Raw genomic sequence first — 16,895 nt, 5'->3', positions numbered from 1 at the left:
CCTACCTTGCCCATGTCCGGAGGGTCCGGGAGTTAGCAGGTGAGGAGGCTGCCATAGCCTACGATGAGGACTTTCGAAGGAATGCCTCCCAATTGTCATCAACGCGATGGGACCAAAAGGACAACAACCAATGGTTGGAACATGTGGGCCCCAACATCGAGAAGAAACCTCATGACTTGGCAAAACTCGGTAAGGCGGACCCCAAGCGGCGCAAGCTTTGCTGGGACTTTAACAAGGGCTCCTGTCAGCGCACCTCGTGTAAGTATTTACACGAATGTGAAAAATGCTCTGGTGGGCACCCCGCCACGGCTTGCTACAAGAATAGGCAGCAGCCCTTTCGGGGCGGCAGGGGTCACCCCCAGCAGGGGAACCAGGGTGCCCCCACTAACGGTCCCAACACTTCCCGCGGTACAATGGGGAACCGCTACTAATCCTTCCCTAGAGTTAGCCCCCTCCCCAATTAAACTTCACATACTTAGGTCTTTGCTTCAACATTACCCCAATAGGCAAGCCGCTCTGCTTTTGGAAAATGGTTTTTCCTTAGGTTTCAGAATACCTGTGACTTCCAACCCTAGTTCTAATTGCCCCCCGAATCAAAAATCAGTACTGGAGAGGCCAGATATCGCTTTTAAAAAAATACAGAAGGAGATATCGGCAGGTAGAGTCGCAGGTCCATTCGCGGAACCTCCGGTCGATCGGCTGCACATTTCACCGCTGGGCATAGTTCCTAAGAAGGCTCCCGGGGAGTTTAGGTTGATCCATAATCTCTCCTATCCCAAAGGAGCCTCAGTTAACGACGCTATACTGCAGGAGCTATGCACGGTGAGGTATGCTTCGTTCGACCAGGCAGTAAAGCTAGTTAGGGGTTTTGGTAAGGGCGCATTCTTGGCGAAGTGCGACATCGAGTCAGCCTTTCGCCTCCTCCCAGTGCACCCTAGTGACTTCCGCTGGTTGGGTTTCAAATTCAGGGGTCTCTATTTCATTGACAAGGCAATGCCCATGGGGTGTTCCGTCGCTTGTGCTGCTTTCGAGGCCTTCAGCACGTTCCTCGAATGGGCCCTCAAATTTAGAACTGGCGCCGTAGGGGTCAGTCACTATTTGGACGACTTTATCCTAGTGGCAACTGACGCTTCGGAGTGCGCGGCTCTACTCCAGGCCTTCAAGGCCATGGCTGATGACCTAGGTGTCCCCCTCGCAGATGAGAAGACCGAGGGACCGGTCACTGCTTTGACCTATCTTGGGATCGAGCTGGACACCGTGGCTCAAACCTCTCGACTCCCTGTGGATAAGCTGGCCTCATTGAGGGAGCTCATTTCACAAATTCTGCCGTTAAAGAAGATTACGCTCAAGCAGATCCAGTCCCTTTTAGGCCACCTCAACTTCGCATGCCGAGTCATCTCTCCGGGCCGCCCTTTCTGTAGAAGGCTAGCTAAACTTTCAGCAGGTTTAAGGTCACCACACCACAGGGTCCGCCTCCCTAAGACCGTAAAGTCGGATCTCCAGATCTGGCTCCATTTCCTGGAAGGCTATAACGGTGTGTCGCTTTGGCAAGATTGTTTGGCACTGCAAACCGACTTTCAAGTCCACTCCGATGCAGCTGGTTCCCTAGGTTTTGGGGTATACTTCAGGGGCCAGTGGTGCGCTCAGCGCTGGCCCGCTTTCTGGCAGGGTAAGCCCATACTCAGGGACTTAACCTTCTTGGAGTTTTTTCCCATAGTGGTGGCTATTCACTTGTGGGCGGAGCAATTTAGAAATCGCAGGGTATGCTTCTGGACGGATAATCAGGCAGTAGTGTCGGTTCTGAATAAGCAATCCTCCCGGTCACATAGAGTAGCTTCCCTCCTGAGGTTTTTTGTCCTTTCGTGCCTTCAGCTAAACCTTTATGCCACTGCCAAATTTGTTCCGGGCATCGATAACAACATTGCGGATGCTCTATCTCGATTCCAGATGGACCGCTTTCGCGCGTTGGCGCCGGATGCACAGCTGTCGCCAAAACCTTTCCCGGAGCACCTTTGGAGTATTGGCAACGAGAAGCCCTAAAGGGAGTATTTCTGGCAGTCGCACCCTCAACTTTGAGGTCCTATAGCAAGGCCTGGTCGGATTTCGCCGCCTTTCGCCAGAGGAAAGGGCAGTCTACCATTAGCAGGGCCCCAGCGCATGCTGAGGTCATAGAGTACCTCGTTCGCCTTCGCGATCTGGGTCGGGCCCCCAAGACACTCAATATTCACTCAGCGGCTATATCATTCTTTTCTAAAACACTCTACTCTGTTGACCCATGTGCACACTTTGTTGTGAGGAAGATGCTTGAAGGCTGGCGCAGGGCTCAGCCCCCCAGCCAGGATGGTAGGAGACCTATTACCCTCGGCCTACTCACTGATATGCGGGCTAAGCTCAGATCCATCTGTTGGTCAAACTACGAGGCTAGACTATTCTCTGTGGCATTCTCATTTGCCTTCTTCGGCGCTCTGCGTATAGGCGAGTTGGTTTGGGAGGACCAAGCGGGTGGCAATCCTAGGGGCCTCCGTTTGGAGGATGTGTCCGTTACTAGCTCTGAGGTTACCTTAAAAATTCGTAGTTCCAAGACGGACCAACTTGGCAGAGGCGCCATAATTCGGCTGCAAGCGACCCAAAAGGCCGGCCCCTGCCCTGTAAAAGACGCCAGGAAGTTTCTGTTTTTGAGGCCTAAAGTGGGAGGCCCTTTTCTAATACATGCAGACGGGTCTTGCTTATCCAAGCACCAGTTCACAAGGGTGATGCGTAAGGCGATCATAGCCATGGGGCTCCCACCTGAGAGGTATGCAGCTCATTCCTTTCGCATTGGCGCTGCAACCACCGCCGCGCACATGGGGTTACCGGCCGAGCGTATAATGGACCTTGGGCGGTGGAGGTCCAACGCGTATAAAAGCTACATCCGGAAACCGCGGTAGTTCCCCCCCCCTTCCTCGCGCCCCCCCTTACCCCCTCTCTTGCTTTCTTATTTCAGGCGCTGGGGCGGTACGGCTGTGGATTGTGGGGCACAGCATCGTCCACTGGGCGAGAGTGAGATCAAACTCCACGCGTGGTCTGGCTGGATTACATCTCCCAAGTAATGTCGAGATCTCTTGGGTGGCCCAAAGGGGAATGCGTTGGGAAGAATTTTTTCCAATGGTGTCGGCCAAGATTGCTATTGAAGGCCCACCCCGGGCAATGGTTATCCAGCTTGGCGAAAATGACTTGGCATACAGGAAGGGGGTCGACCTGATGTGGAATATCATCAGCGATTTGGAGAAGTTGCTGTCCGCCTATCCGTCCCTGACTATCCTTTGGTCCTCCTTGCTTGAGAGGCGCTTCTGGCGGGACGCCGCAAACCAGGTGGCGGTTAGCAAGGCCAGAAGGCTGTTGGAGCGCTCGGTGGCTCGCAGAGTGGCTGCGATGGGTGGTCGGGTCATCACGCACCCTGGTATCCGGTTTAACATAGAGGCACTGTACCGACAAGATGGCGTACATCTGTCAGATATGGGCAACGATCTCTGGTTGGCTGACATATTTCAAGGGATTAGGGATTGGTTACAGGTCTGAGAGTATTGGCGGCGAGCTTCCAGCTCGGTGGCGGTTAGGCATTGGCGGGGTATTGTCATGCAGATAAGGTCGGGGGGGAGGAGCGCCACCACCTCCCCCACTTCATGAAGGGTAGTTCGTTAAAGGACTCCGGGGGGCGTCGCCTCGTCCGAAACCTAAGGAGGCTAGGGCCTAAAGCGCGCCCCCGAGCGGTAACCCCTGGGGGAGCGCCTACGGATGTACATCTCGGGGGGTTTCCCCTGTTGGTGTTTAACCCTTCCCGGTTAGACCGGTTTGAACGTTAGGGCCAATGCCTAAAGCCAATACCTCTCTTACCTGTAATCAATAAAGTTGTGGCCATTTACGCCCAATTAACCTTATATTCTTGCGTCTGAGTCTTTATTTCATATATCTGTGGGAGGGGGCGGGTATTGCCACGCAAAGCCACTCCCGACGTAGAGAGGGGGTGGGGTTGCGGGCTCTCGCCCCGCGACTACAGTATCGCGGGGCTGGGAAGCACCGCGAGGTCAGGGATTCCCCAGTGCGTCATTTTCTCAGCCCCCCGAGGCCAGCCAATCAGCTGGCGAGGGGGGCGGATCCTCCATCCCCAGGTCAATTTAAGGTCGGGGCAGCCCTGGCTCGCCCCTTTTCCTCTTCGCTCAGCTCGAGGCTTTCCCACCCACCCTCCCTTTAGGCTTGCTAGGGTCCTTGCTATGGGCTTCGGCTGGTCGCCGCAAGGGGCCTGGTAGGAGTTTTTCCATTTGGCTAATTGGCTGTGTTTGAAGCCTTTGGTTTTTTCGCCTACCTCGTAGCAACACGTCACAACTTCCCGGTTTTGGCGGTTAGGCATTGGCGGGGTATTGTCATGCAGATAAGGTCGGGGGGGAGGAGCGCCACCACCTCCCCCACTTCATGAAGGGTAGTTCGTTAAAGGACTCCGGGGGGCGTCGCCTCGTCCGAAACCTAAGGAGGCTAGGGCCTAAAGCGCGTCCCCGAGCGGTAACCCCTGGGGGAGCGCCTACGGATGTACATCTCGGGGGGTTCCCCCTGTTGGTGTTTAACCCTTCCCGGTTAGACCGGTTTGAACGTTAGGGCCAATGCCTAAAGCCAATACCTCTCTTACCTGTAATCAATAAAGTTGTGGCTATTTACGCCCAATTAACCTTATATTCTTGCGTCTGAGTCTTTATTTCATATATCTGTGGGAGGGGGCGGGTATTGCCACGCAACTCTGGTTTGTTAGGAGACCCCTAGTCCCCTCACAGAGCTACAATTTCAATAGTGGATTTTCAATCAGTTCTGCTTCCCAGCCTGAGAGGTCAAGGGAAACCAACAGGATTGTATTCTTTTCCTCCTCCACCCTCTCCTGACTGGTGCATCATTAATCAGGGTGACCAAGGCTGTTTTGGTGCCGAAACTGAGTGTGAAACCAGACTTCAATGGATCAAGGATCCACTTCCTCCAGCCATATCTGCTGTTCGCTGGCCTCCACCCCCATCACCTTGTTGAGAAAAGGAATATTAAGGACTAGGTGGTAATTTCCCCAAACCTCTGAGGACCTCTTCAGGAGGAATCACACCACTGCCTCTTTCAAGGTGGTGAGCATACCTCACTCCTGTGATGAGTCATTGACCACTCCCTAGACTCACCTATTAAAGCTATGGTTTTCGCAGTAGTGATGTATGGAAGTGAGATCTGGACCATAAAGAAGGCTGATCGCCGAAGAATTGATGCTTTTGAATTATGGTGCTGGAGGAGACTCTTGAGAGTCCCATGGACTGCAAGAAGATCAAACACATCCATTCTTAAGGAAATCAGCCTTGAGTGCTCACTGGAAGGACAGATTGTGAAGCTGAGGCTCCAATACTCTGGCCACCTCATGAGAAGAGAAGACTCCCTGGAAAAGACCCTGATGCTGGAAAAGATGGAGGGCACAAGGAGAAGGGGACGACAGAGGACGAGATGGTTGGACAGTGCTCTTGAAGCTACCAGCATGAGTTTGACCAAACTGCGGGTGGCAGTGGAAGACAGGAGCACCTGGCGTGCTCTGGTCCATGGGGTTACGAAGAGTCGGACACGACTAAACGACTAAACAACAACAGACTCACCCAGTCAATCCCCACCTCCTAGATTTTATCAGCCATGATGGGTAGGGATCAAGAAGGTGGCCTCACCACTGCAAGCATCCTGTCCAGAACTTCTTAGTGACTTTATACAACATCCATTCTGAAGGAACTGCACTGGTTGTCTATTTAAGGTGTTAATGTTAACATGCAAACAACTTGAGACCTGGGCGTCTGACAGAGCACCTCTCTGCATGTCATTCTCCCTGGGCTATGACAGTAGTACAGAACGTTGTTCTCCAGAAGTGGCTTAGCAGGCCGAGTAGAGCTGCTATACTAGCTATCCAGCTAGTCAGACATTGTTGTTTAGCAGAAGGGGCAAGGCAGTGGGGCAGCCAGCATATTGCAACTAACAGGAGCACCAAATTGCCAGCCTTCCCACCCTGCCTATCAGGAATCTAGTATAGTGGCTGCTCCCCAATGGGTCAGCTGCTTCTGCTCTACTCATCTCCCAGATGAGGGCAGCTTGTTCTTTAGTGACACAGTGTAGGGCCTTGTCTATGGTGGTACCTCAGCTATGGAACTCTCCCATCTGGAATCACTGATGCTTTATTTTTCCATCTGGCCCGGGAGCATGGAGCCCTGACTGACTCCAGCTACAAAACCTGCTGAATGGACTAAGGTATTTTTTAGGGTGTTTTGTTAGGGCTCTTTTGATGTTGCTATTGATATTAACTTTTGTATCTTTTTTAGATCTTATGATTTATGTGAAAATTGTTCAGCTTGGTTGTGTACCTTTTGATGTTTTTTTATTTATTGTTTATGACTACTTTCGTTATGTTGGTAATTATGTAAATTTTTCCTCCTGTAAGTTGCCTTGAGCATGATTTTAACCATGGAAAGGTGGCATACAAATAAAATGACTATGATGATATGGAGTGGGGGGCAGGTTGCAGGAGCCAAGAACTTTTAACTTCCTTGAGTTTAATAAATATTTCCACTTGACAAAATTAAATCTGTACAGAAAATCATTTTTGAAATCTCTTTACAAATTCCACCATAAATGAGCTGAACCATTTTCTGCTTTCCCAAATCCTCTGAGGCAGGGGCTAAGCATTAAATGTATAGAAACCCTATTTCTCCTTCAAGAAGTAATCCAAAACAAAGAAAAAGCAGTTTTGATTTCAGATTTATTTTATTTGTAATATGGTTTGCATTCTCTGTGAGTGCTAAGCAAAGAGCAAAAATATATTTCCGGAAATGATCCTGCATTAATTCTAGTTTTCGTAGCACAAAACAATGCAATTATCATGCAGATCTGTGTGTTCCGTGGATTCTTTGGCATGCTAATAAGCAACATGTTTGCAACAAAGACAACAAATCTGAATAAGCAAATCAAATTATATTTAATAATATGCACAATAAATCTTAAAAGGAAACATCATGTTGGATTCTCAGCAAGTTAAACAACATTTGGGGTGCATTCAGCTTTAGACAGACATTTCTGCTTTATATGCAATCAGATATATTGACCACTAAGTCGGGGGGAAAAGAGATCACTTAAAGCCCAGACAATTGTTCCCTCCAAATACTTTTTCATTACATTTTATAGGCATTGTTTGGCTGATTTTTTTGCCATGATATGTATTTAATATAAAAAAGTGAAGATAGCAGAGGTGTCGATGGCATGCTTAATTAAATTATGAAAGTCTAATGCATTAGTCTACAAAGATGGAGATCAGATGGTTCTCCCAGAGAAGTAAAACTCACAAGTGCTAAAACTCGATTGGAAGATTTCATGTCCTTTCTGTGCGTGCATCATGCAGATGTGCATGAACCGGTTTCTTCCCCCCTTTTCTAGATATGGTGATAAATAGCACAGAATTAGATGGCTCTGGAGGGTTGCTTCTTCCAGCTGCACCCACAAGCTGTGCAGAGGATGGCAAGTCTCACTTTCCTTCTGCGGCATAAAAACAGATACACGTACTCCTTTATCTCTGAAAAACGGCATTCCACAAAACAAACTAATTCCCATGAATGGTGAACTTTTTCTTCTTCTTCTTCTTCTTCTTCTTCTGCTTCTTTCCATTACCTACTTCTAGCCAGTGGTTTTACTTATTGCGCTGGACGTCATCGAAGGAGATGTGTGCAGACCTTCCTTTGACATGTAGACGACACAGACAGTCCAGTACAGTTTGCAAAGCATTTTGGTTTTAAGTACTTCAAAGAATGCTCTCCTCTTCAAAGTCAAATTTCACCACCACTGGCCGGCTCGTGTTCCACTTCTTGCTTCGATCCTTATCCTCAATGAACTCCTGGTAAGGATCTTTCTTTGAAATGGCTTTCTTGGAGCGAGCATAACCGAAAAAGACAGTCAACGCCAGGAAAGAGTAAAACAACATGACAAAGAGAATGAAGAAATAGGCGTTGTCATATGGTTTGTATTTTGGTGTTTTCTCCTTCGTGGCATTTTTCCCTGCATTCAGGTCTTTTTCCAGAAGCTTCAGAACACACTGAGAGATGAGAGAGGCTAAAGCTGTGTTGTTCATGTCGCTGCTGCTTTCTCCTAGGAACTCAAAGTTTGCATTAAACAAAAACAAAAACCAGCCAGGATATTTAGGGACTTGGGACCTGATCCCATTCACATTCCTCCTCCCATCCCCTCTGTCGACCTGGCTGGAAGCAGGATAAGTCCCTTGATTGTTTCCTCTTTTAGCAAGGAATGCTGTGAAGCTCTTAATGGGTCTCAGTCGCCTGATAACCAGGCATTTCTCAAGATAGGCACTGGCCCAAAGTTAAAGTGGACAGTGTAAACAGTCACCAGCCCAGCAAAGCCGACCTCCAGGCCTTCCTAACATAAATGAATATTTGTGGCTGAAGGAAGATGAGGTCAAATGAAGGATTTGTGTTCTAGACTCAATGGGTCGAATTCTGCTGAAAAACAAATAGGGTTGAACTGGTTTTGGACTGGTCTTCTGAAAGCTTTTATTTTCTGACAACTGTTGAAAGAGCAACTTACCACATCCTGCATATTTGTCCCAAAGTTGGTTGAGATAGAATGTGGTCAGTTGAGATCTTGACACAGGTTGGAGCATTCAGTAAACTCATGGTAAAATCAGCCCCAATGAATAAATCTGTCTGTTCTCACATGCACTGGCCTTCTTCTAACTTTCGCTATAAATAGAGGGCCTAGCTATATCCTACCGTGAGTGCAAAGTCACAATGGCTGTACTTAAAAAAAATGAATGAAAACCAGACTCAAGGGAGGAAAAGTTTTGAATGGTGCTTAACCTTTTCTATGCTGCCTTTTTCTCTCTCTCTCTCTACTCCAAATGAATATTTCAAATCCCTTACAAACCTGCAATTAGAACCTGGGAAAGGAACTGCAGGGTTATATTTGGAGTGGGAAAATGGCCACCAGGAAAATTGTTAACTACTCATCCTATTCTCTGCTCAAATTAGGCTCCACCCAAAAGAGTGTGTGTGTGTGTGTGTGTGTGGAGCAGGGGTCGGCAAGGTTTACCTCACCTGGGCCGGTTCACTCCAGTGGAGATTCCTCTGTGGGCCAGATTGTGCGTGTGTGTGAGCATGCACCCCCATGATTTCTGCCATCTGCGTCTGCACAGACATGATTTCTGGCACCGCAGAAGCGAGTCCCTGCGCCGTGCTGCTTTAGCGCAGTGCACAGGGACTCGCCGAGCGGGCGGCTTGGTCTGGGGGCGGCTCGTGGGCCGTTTAAATGACCCCCGTTGGGCCACAGGTTGCCTACCCCTGGTGTGAAGTTATGAAATTGCATGTAATATGCAGTTTTCCCTTAGATGCCTTGAAAAGAAAACTTTGAAGACAGCCATTATACTTGGAAATCTACACCCTGATAAAATTTAAACTCTGAGACCTTAGTGCTAAACATAGTTGCTTTAAATTTCAGAGTCAGTGGGTTGGATTCATGCATAGTCATGCTTAAAGGGTTCAACCTGTGGGACTTATCTGCAAGTAAATATATTCAACACTGAAGTCTGTATTAATATTATCATTGTTTTTAGTGCAATTATGCATGTGTTCAGACTGGAGGCAGCTTCACACATGTGCTCCAGATGTGATGGTTACTAGTATTCTCTTGGTATGTTGATCCCCATTGTACAGGAATCCAGTGGCTAGAGTAGTGGATTTGGATGTTGAAAATCTACACTCAGCTCTGTTGCTATGATACCTGCTGCGTTGCTTTGGCAAGTGGGTCTCCGGCTCAGCCTAACATGCATCTTTCTTGTGAATCTAATAAAATACAAATCTAATAAATATTAGTAATGAAAACAAAGAGGATATGAAGTCATCTTTCATATACACATTTTTTTTCATTTGCAGTGGCTCTGCCAAGCAGCTAGTAATACTGCTTTAATCAGCCCAATCCAGATTAGGAGACGTCACAAATATTGGGCTGCATCCAGCTAAGTAATACTCAGAGTAAACCTGTTTAAATCAGGGGTGAAGAACATATTTTGGCCAGTAGGCCAGATTCTTATCTCCCACCCTGGAGGGTCAAATTTGACAGGTGGGCAGGGCCACTTACCTTTCATTCACTTGACCTCAGAATGGCATCAAGTGAGACTGCACTTCGAAGCCCCTACTATAGGGGATTATAGTGCAGGGCTATTTGAAAGCCCTTTTGCAAACAGCCACACACTGCTCTTTCAGCCTTCAGGTTTCAGAGAGACCCATGCCTAAAACTCTGCTGAAAGCTGGTGCAAACAACACTGAGCTACAAGCGGTACTCCTTTGGCTCAATATAAGGAAGTTTTCTATATTGCTATATCAGATTGTCTATTTACTACCACTGAGGCCTCTCTTAGGTTTTCCCTCCAAACAATTTCCCCAGACATCTCAAACCTTCTCCGCTTTCTCCTTTTAACTGTGAAGAGGATTGTGCAATATCTCAGTGACACTTCTGAACAGATAGATTCCATGTGTACGGTGTTGGTTGCTTGAAACATGGAATTGTAGCTACAGTTGCGTGATAGCTTCAGTTGCATAGACTCCATGTGTCTACTACAAGAATGGACAAATCTGGAACTCAGGTCTGCCACTGACAGCCATCCAGCTCCAAGGCAGTAGGGAAGATGGAACGAACCACATATCATACCATATCCATATTACCTAAGTAACACAACTTCTAAATTAACAGCTGCAATTTTCTGGCATTCTGGAACTTGAGTGAACATGGAAAGCCCTTAACACAGCGTGTTAAACTGAAAAGCTTTGTTGTTGTTAATTTAATTATTATTGCTTTGCTATTATTAATAAAAATCATTCTTGTTAACTCTTTTTTTATTCTTCTATTTAACAGGCCAGGTTCAAGGCTCTTGTGCTAATATTAAACAGGATAATGTAAGGATGTCAGAGACCTTATATATCCCAGCTCCAAACCAGAGATAACCCACTGTTTGTTGTCGCCTGGTATTAAAGAGACCCAACTGGCCTTAGCTGGAAGTTGGGCATTTAGTGTCACCGATCTCATGCTGTGGGACACTCCTCTAGCAGAGATTTGGCAAGCATCCTTGCCATGGACTTTTGTGCCAGCAGGCCTAGGCAGCTGCTTGAATTTTCTTCTTCGGCCAGCCATTTCAATGGTTATAGTGTATTGTTTTTATGGTGTTTTGTTGTACTTGTGAATATTGCACACCGCCTTGATGTTTCACATGAGCTGGCAGTATACTTTTATAAATAAATAGAAAATGAATGTATTTCCCACCTTTCCTCCAAAGACCTCAAGGAGGCCTACAGAGCCACCCTCTTCCATTTTATCCTCACAACAACAACCTTGTGACGTAGGTTAGGCTGAGAGAGAAGGAACTGCCCCAAAGTCACCCAGTGAGTTTAATGCTTAAGTGGAGATTTGAACCAGGTTCTCCCTGGTCCTTGTCTAATACTCTAACCACTACACCACATTGGCCTCCATGTAGTAGATGTGTGAAGAACCCTTAGGCATAAGGTTAATTTTGCCCCTGAAGTGAATCACTCTTACTATGATGGTGATTATGATAAACTTATGTAGCAGCTTCAAATGTTCAAAGCATCCCATGTATTATTCTTTTATACAGTCATACCTTGGGTTACAGACGCTTCAGGTTGCGTTTTTTCAGGTTACGGATGCTCCAAAACCTGGAAGTACCGGAACGGGTTACTTCCGGGTTTCGGCAGTCGCACATGCATAGAAGTGCTAAATCATGCTTTGTGCATGCGCAGAAGTGCTGAATTGCAACCCGCGCATGCACAGACGCGCCGCTGCGGGTTGCGAATATGCATCCCACACGGATCACATTCACAACCCGTGTGTCCACTGTAATGCATTTTCAAGTTGCAATCCATACAACAACCCTACAGGTATTATTATCCCTCATATTGCAAATGGGATGCTGAGGCTAGGTACAGTGATTTTCCTAAGGCTGCCACAGGGGAGGTAAGATTCAAACTTCCAGTATACCTGAAGAAGCGTCTCCACCCCATCGTTCAGCCCTGACACTGAGGTCTAGCTCTGAGAGTCTTCTGGCAGTTCCCTCACTGCAAGAAGTGGTTAAAGGGAACCAGGCAGAGGGCCTTCTCGGTGGTGACACCCCTCCTGTTGAATGTCCTCCCACCCGATGTCAACAAAATAAACAACTATCTGACTTTTAGAAGACATCTGAAGGCAGCCCTGTTAAGGGAAGTTTTTAATGTTTAATGTTTTATCGTGTTTTTAATATTCTTTTGGAAGGCGCCCAAAGTGGCTGGGGAAACCCAGATAGATGGGGGGGGGCTATAAATAATATATTATTATTATTATTGTTATTATTATTATTATAGCTCAGTATTTTTAGCTCTGAGATGCTGCACAAGGAACAAGCCACATTTCCTTTATGTGAATCACACACACACACAAAAGTCTCTTTCCTCCCATTCAAAACCTGCCTGCTTTCCTTAGGCAAGAAACATGGTATTTTCCTCTTGCTAATTATTAGTGGGACCTCAAAACCCGGCTAGTTTTGTAGTATAACATCCCGCTAGAACCTGAAAGCCTCTGAGATGAAAAGGCCGAGGTTTTCCCTTACATCCCAAGAGTAACGACTTAATGCCGCAATCCCTTGAGCCTTGGGAATATGGAAGCGGGGAAGGGAAGAAATATCCTGCAGGAGAAGTGCTTGTAAATATTTCTGTGGAAATTAAATCCTTGACTGTCAGCGACAAGTGGGTGACATGGAGTATTTTGAGAGAAAGAGCAAAGGGTTAAGTTGTGCTCACTGCAGGCTGTCACAGGTCATGGCTACTTGTAGGATAATGGCAAAGCGCAGGAGGCCTTTGTGGATCCCTGCTTTCTATTGTGTTTTACAGGCTTAAGTCATTCTAAAGTAAATTGTTGTTTTACAAAGGAGTGAAACCTTATCTGGCTGCAGAAAGGAAGGGGGGAAAGAGCTTGGCTGCCACAAATGACTATGCCAGCTGTTTCTTCCTGTGATCTGAATTCTAGGGAGCCAGCCCCCGAGACTTTGAAGTGGGGAGCACCTCAGCCGGCTAGCACTTTGCCAACCACGTACTGTTTCTCTAAGCCTGACCCCTGAACTGATTATATGATGACTAATTCACATGCTAAGATTGCGGGTATATCAGTATCACTTATGCAGCCTGCGTTTGTCATTAAGGGTTTGTTGTAAAAAGAAAGATGAAAGCAAAGCCCTGTAACGCTAGATGAGCAGACTGTACGATTTATGGAAGAAATGCACCGCCTTGCATTTTAACTATTTGCTTTAAAATTAGCCTTTAAAAAGATGCAAAAATCCCCATAAAGAGTAAACGCTGAAAGAAAAAGAAGGGAAACCTCCGGAAGGAATTCATAAGAAGTGGAGTTAGGCAGAGTCAGACCATTGGTGCATCTAGCTCAAAACTGTCTACACTGACTGCCAGCAGCTCTCCAGGGGTCTGGTATCTCCAGTTGGTTCTCAACCAGGACCCTGTTCTACTCATCCTAAGCATGTGCATTGCCCCATCCACTAGTAGGAGCTTATGTATGTCTGCTTAGAATGAAGTGAATCTTCAATGGGGCTTACTGCTAGGGAAGTGGGGGCAGGATTACAGCCAAAGAAGGCTCAGTTGGAGCAGAAACAAGCCTTGAAATGGGCACAAACTGTATCAGAATCAACTTACCGTACTTTATAATTAAATGAGGTGGGGCCTGAGACCCTTTGCACTCAAAAATATCCATCAAAGATGCCCACTAATGGAAGAGCAAAAGAGACAGTTTTTACCAATTCTCCCTCTCCCACACAGCCTTCCGACTGCTGTGGAGAGTCCTCCAAATCACTTGAGATGATTTTCAAGGAGTACTGGGGAGGGCAGAAGGAAGGGCCTTGGTCGAAATCACCTCTCATTTTCTTCTATTTGAACAACAACAACTTATTATTTATACCACCCCCTCCCATCTATCTGGGTTTCCCAAGCCACTCTGGGTGGCTCCCAACAGAATATTAAAAACACAATAAAACATCAAACATTAAAAACTCCCTAAACAGGGCTGCCTTCAGATGTCTTCTAAAAGTCTATCTGCTTATTTCCTTGACATCTGAGGAGAGGGCATTCCACAGGGCGGGCCCCACAACCAAGAAGGCCCTCTGCCTGGTTCCCTGTAACCTCGCTTCTTGCAGTGTGAGGGAACCACCAGAAGGCCTTTGGCGTTGGACCTCAGTGTCTGGGCTGAACGATAGGGGTGGAGATGCTCCTTCAAGTATACTGGGCAAAGGCTGTTTAGGGCTTTAAAGCCATAGATTTCCACAGGATCAGAAGCCCTGCTCAAGAGAAATCTGGCTACCACCTTTGACTTTAACAGAAATCTTTGGTCTTCTTTCTGATTTTAATTGTTTTGCTTTCCAGGTTTTTACTAAGTTATTTTTGTACTGGAAGTGTTTCTGGCTTTTCTTGAACTGGGAGAGCTTTGGTTTTTTTAGTAACTCAGGTATAGGTACACTTGCAAATCATGGGCCATAGTATATGAATGGCTTTATTTTGAGAAATACTGGGGTTGTTCATACCTTCATAGTGCATGAAGGTGCTCATCCTGGAATAAGCATAATATCTTATAAGCACAACCCTAATAGTCCCAGGGGGACCTGGCATACCTTGTGATACTTTTAGTGAAATGATGGCTTGAATGCAGGCTAGGTTCTCCATACATTAGTCCCATTGAAATATCAGAGGGACAAAATAGTAATGAGTATCTTAAGTCCCACTGATTTCAACTGGGCTAAAGTGTGACAGATGTACTTTGGATCCAATCCAACTGGTTTTAAAAATAAATTCAGTACTTGGAAAATATGGCAGAACTAGGTTAGGAATTGTTTGTTGTTTTCCCAAAAAAGATGTTAAACTATTTTTGTATGCCACTACAGCAGCAAGACTGCTGCTAGCAAAAAATTTGAAGTCTCAATAAATTCCAACAGTGGAATAACGGCAGATGAAGATGTTGGATTTCCTGGAGTGAGCTAACCTGACTGGAAGAATCCGTGACCAGAAAGAAGAGGAATATCAAGAAGACTGGAAGAAATTTAAGGACTATTTGAATAAATATTGTAATATAAAAAATTAGAAATCACTTGAAAGTACCAAACAAGCCTAGGATTAAATTAGGATTTAATTAAATAATTGGGATTTGGAACAGTAAGAAAAGTGAACAAATTAGATAGGAGCTGGAAATATTTTTGTGGGAGAATGATATTGGAAAGCTGTTACATACAGATACAAGGAAATTCAGAAGGGAGGGATTTGAAGAAGTCAGTTAACAATGTAAATAAAATTTGGGTTTTAAGGGATATGGGATAAAATTATGTTTTTTTATTGTTGTGGTTTAGGTTTTTTTTCTCTTTTTCCTTTTTTCCTTTTTGTTTTGTTGATGTTTGTATGTTTTTCTGCTCTTGTTTCTCCTTTTTATCAGGTTGTTTTTGTTATAATTGTGAAAATTCAATTTTTTAAAGGAATTGTTTGTTGTTTTAATTTGTAATAAAGTTTTGTAAATTGTGAAGATACTGATAGCCAAAAATATTCTTAAAAAGGAATTGTTGAAATAAAAGATACTGGTTTATAGAAATGACTTAGCAGTTAGGAAATCTTGCAGCTTTGATTTGTCAGGTTTAAAGTGTCCTGTAGTGATCTGGTGAAGGTGAGATTCTGGATACGTTGTTACCTACAAGAAGAAGCCACATTGATGATTTGTGTAGCTCTCAGACATCTTAATCCGATGTGTATGTTTTCCCATGATAAAATGCCCCAATAGTTTACTGTGCCAAAATGTCAAATTGTGCCCTGTGGGTCCTTTCTGGATCCTAGCTACTATTTTGTCCATTCTGATTAGTAGATGCAGTATTAAATCGTTATGTAAACCAACTAATTAATTTAGTACGGAATGTTCCTAGCAGGGTAAGGAATCTTTAGCCACCTGCTGGTTCATGGTATAATAAATTGCCTCAAATTCAATCCCTAATCCCCATGTGCTGCTTTTCATCAACGCTTGCTCAGTGCTTTTCTTCTAGAAAAAGAGGTGCTGTTACTGTGTACCTTTGAGTACCCCCAGAAAGAAGCACTGCTCTTGCTAAATTTTGGACTATTACATTGGGCACATTTCATTATTTCATTGCACCCTCTCCAAGATCTATTGGAGAGCAATTCTTAAAACTCTTGTCCTTTATACAGTGGTACCTCGGGTTACATATGCTTCAGGTTACATACACTTCAGGTTACACACTCTGCTAACCCAGAAATAGTGCTTCAGGTTAAGAACTTTGCTTCAGGATAAGAACAGAAATCAGGCTCTGGCGGCACAGCAGCAGGAGGAGGCCCCATTAGCTAAAGTGGTGCTTCAGGTTAAGAACAGTTTCAGGTTAAGAACGGACCTCCGGAATGAATTAAGTTCTTAACCCGCGGTACCACCGTATAATGCATGGACTATAAATGTCACTTCCTGGGTCCTTGGAATCCTTTCTAATGTTTCTGAAGTATTAGCAATTGGACATCTCACAAGATGTGCTATATAAGCTATGGCTTCGTGGGACTGAGATTTCCAGAAGGTTAAACCCAAATAGCACAATTGAACATTGACCAGTACCACAAGTTGGACAAGTCAGGAAAAGGTGTGAAGGGTTGTTATTACTTTGTGCATCAGCATTTGGGGTAGTTTAAAATATTGCTCAAGGTATTTTTAGATATGGACCTTGCTTAATTGCATTTACTGCCTGATTATGTGTGAACCAGAAATTATTTTTTTAAGACAGATCATGTAAT

General features: G+C 45.5%; 1 long non-coding RNA gene across 1 annotated transcript; it reads right to left on the bottom strand.

Moving 5' to 3' along the window:
- Positions 1 to 6,776: 6,776 nt before the first annotated feature.
- Positions 6,777 to 8,987, bottom strand: LOC310678721. Its single transcript, XR_014511890.1, has 2 exons — positions 7,697 to 8,987; positions 6,777 to 7,560 (listed from the first exon to the last, which is right to left on the bottom strand). It is a non-coding gene; the product is annotated as an uncharacterized lncRNA (long non-coding RNA).
- Positions 8,988 to 16,895: the final 7,908 nt, after the last annotated feature.

The sequence above is a fragment of the Podarcis tiliguerta genome (assembly GCF_965153285.1).
Source record: "Podarcis tiliguerta genome assembly, chromosome: 5".
Lineage (NCBI taxonomy): Eukaryota > Metazoa > Chordata > Lepidosauria > Squamata > Lacertidae > Podarcis > Podarcis tiliguerta.
This window is presented reverse-complemented; position numbering and strand designations above follow the sequence as displayed.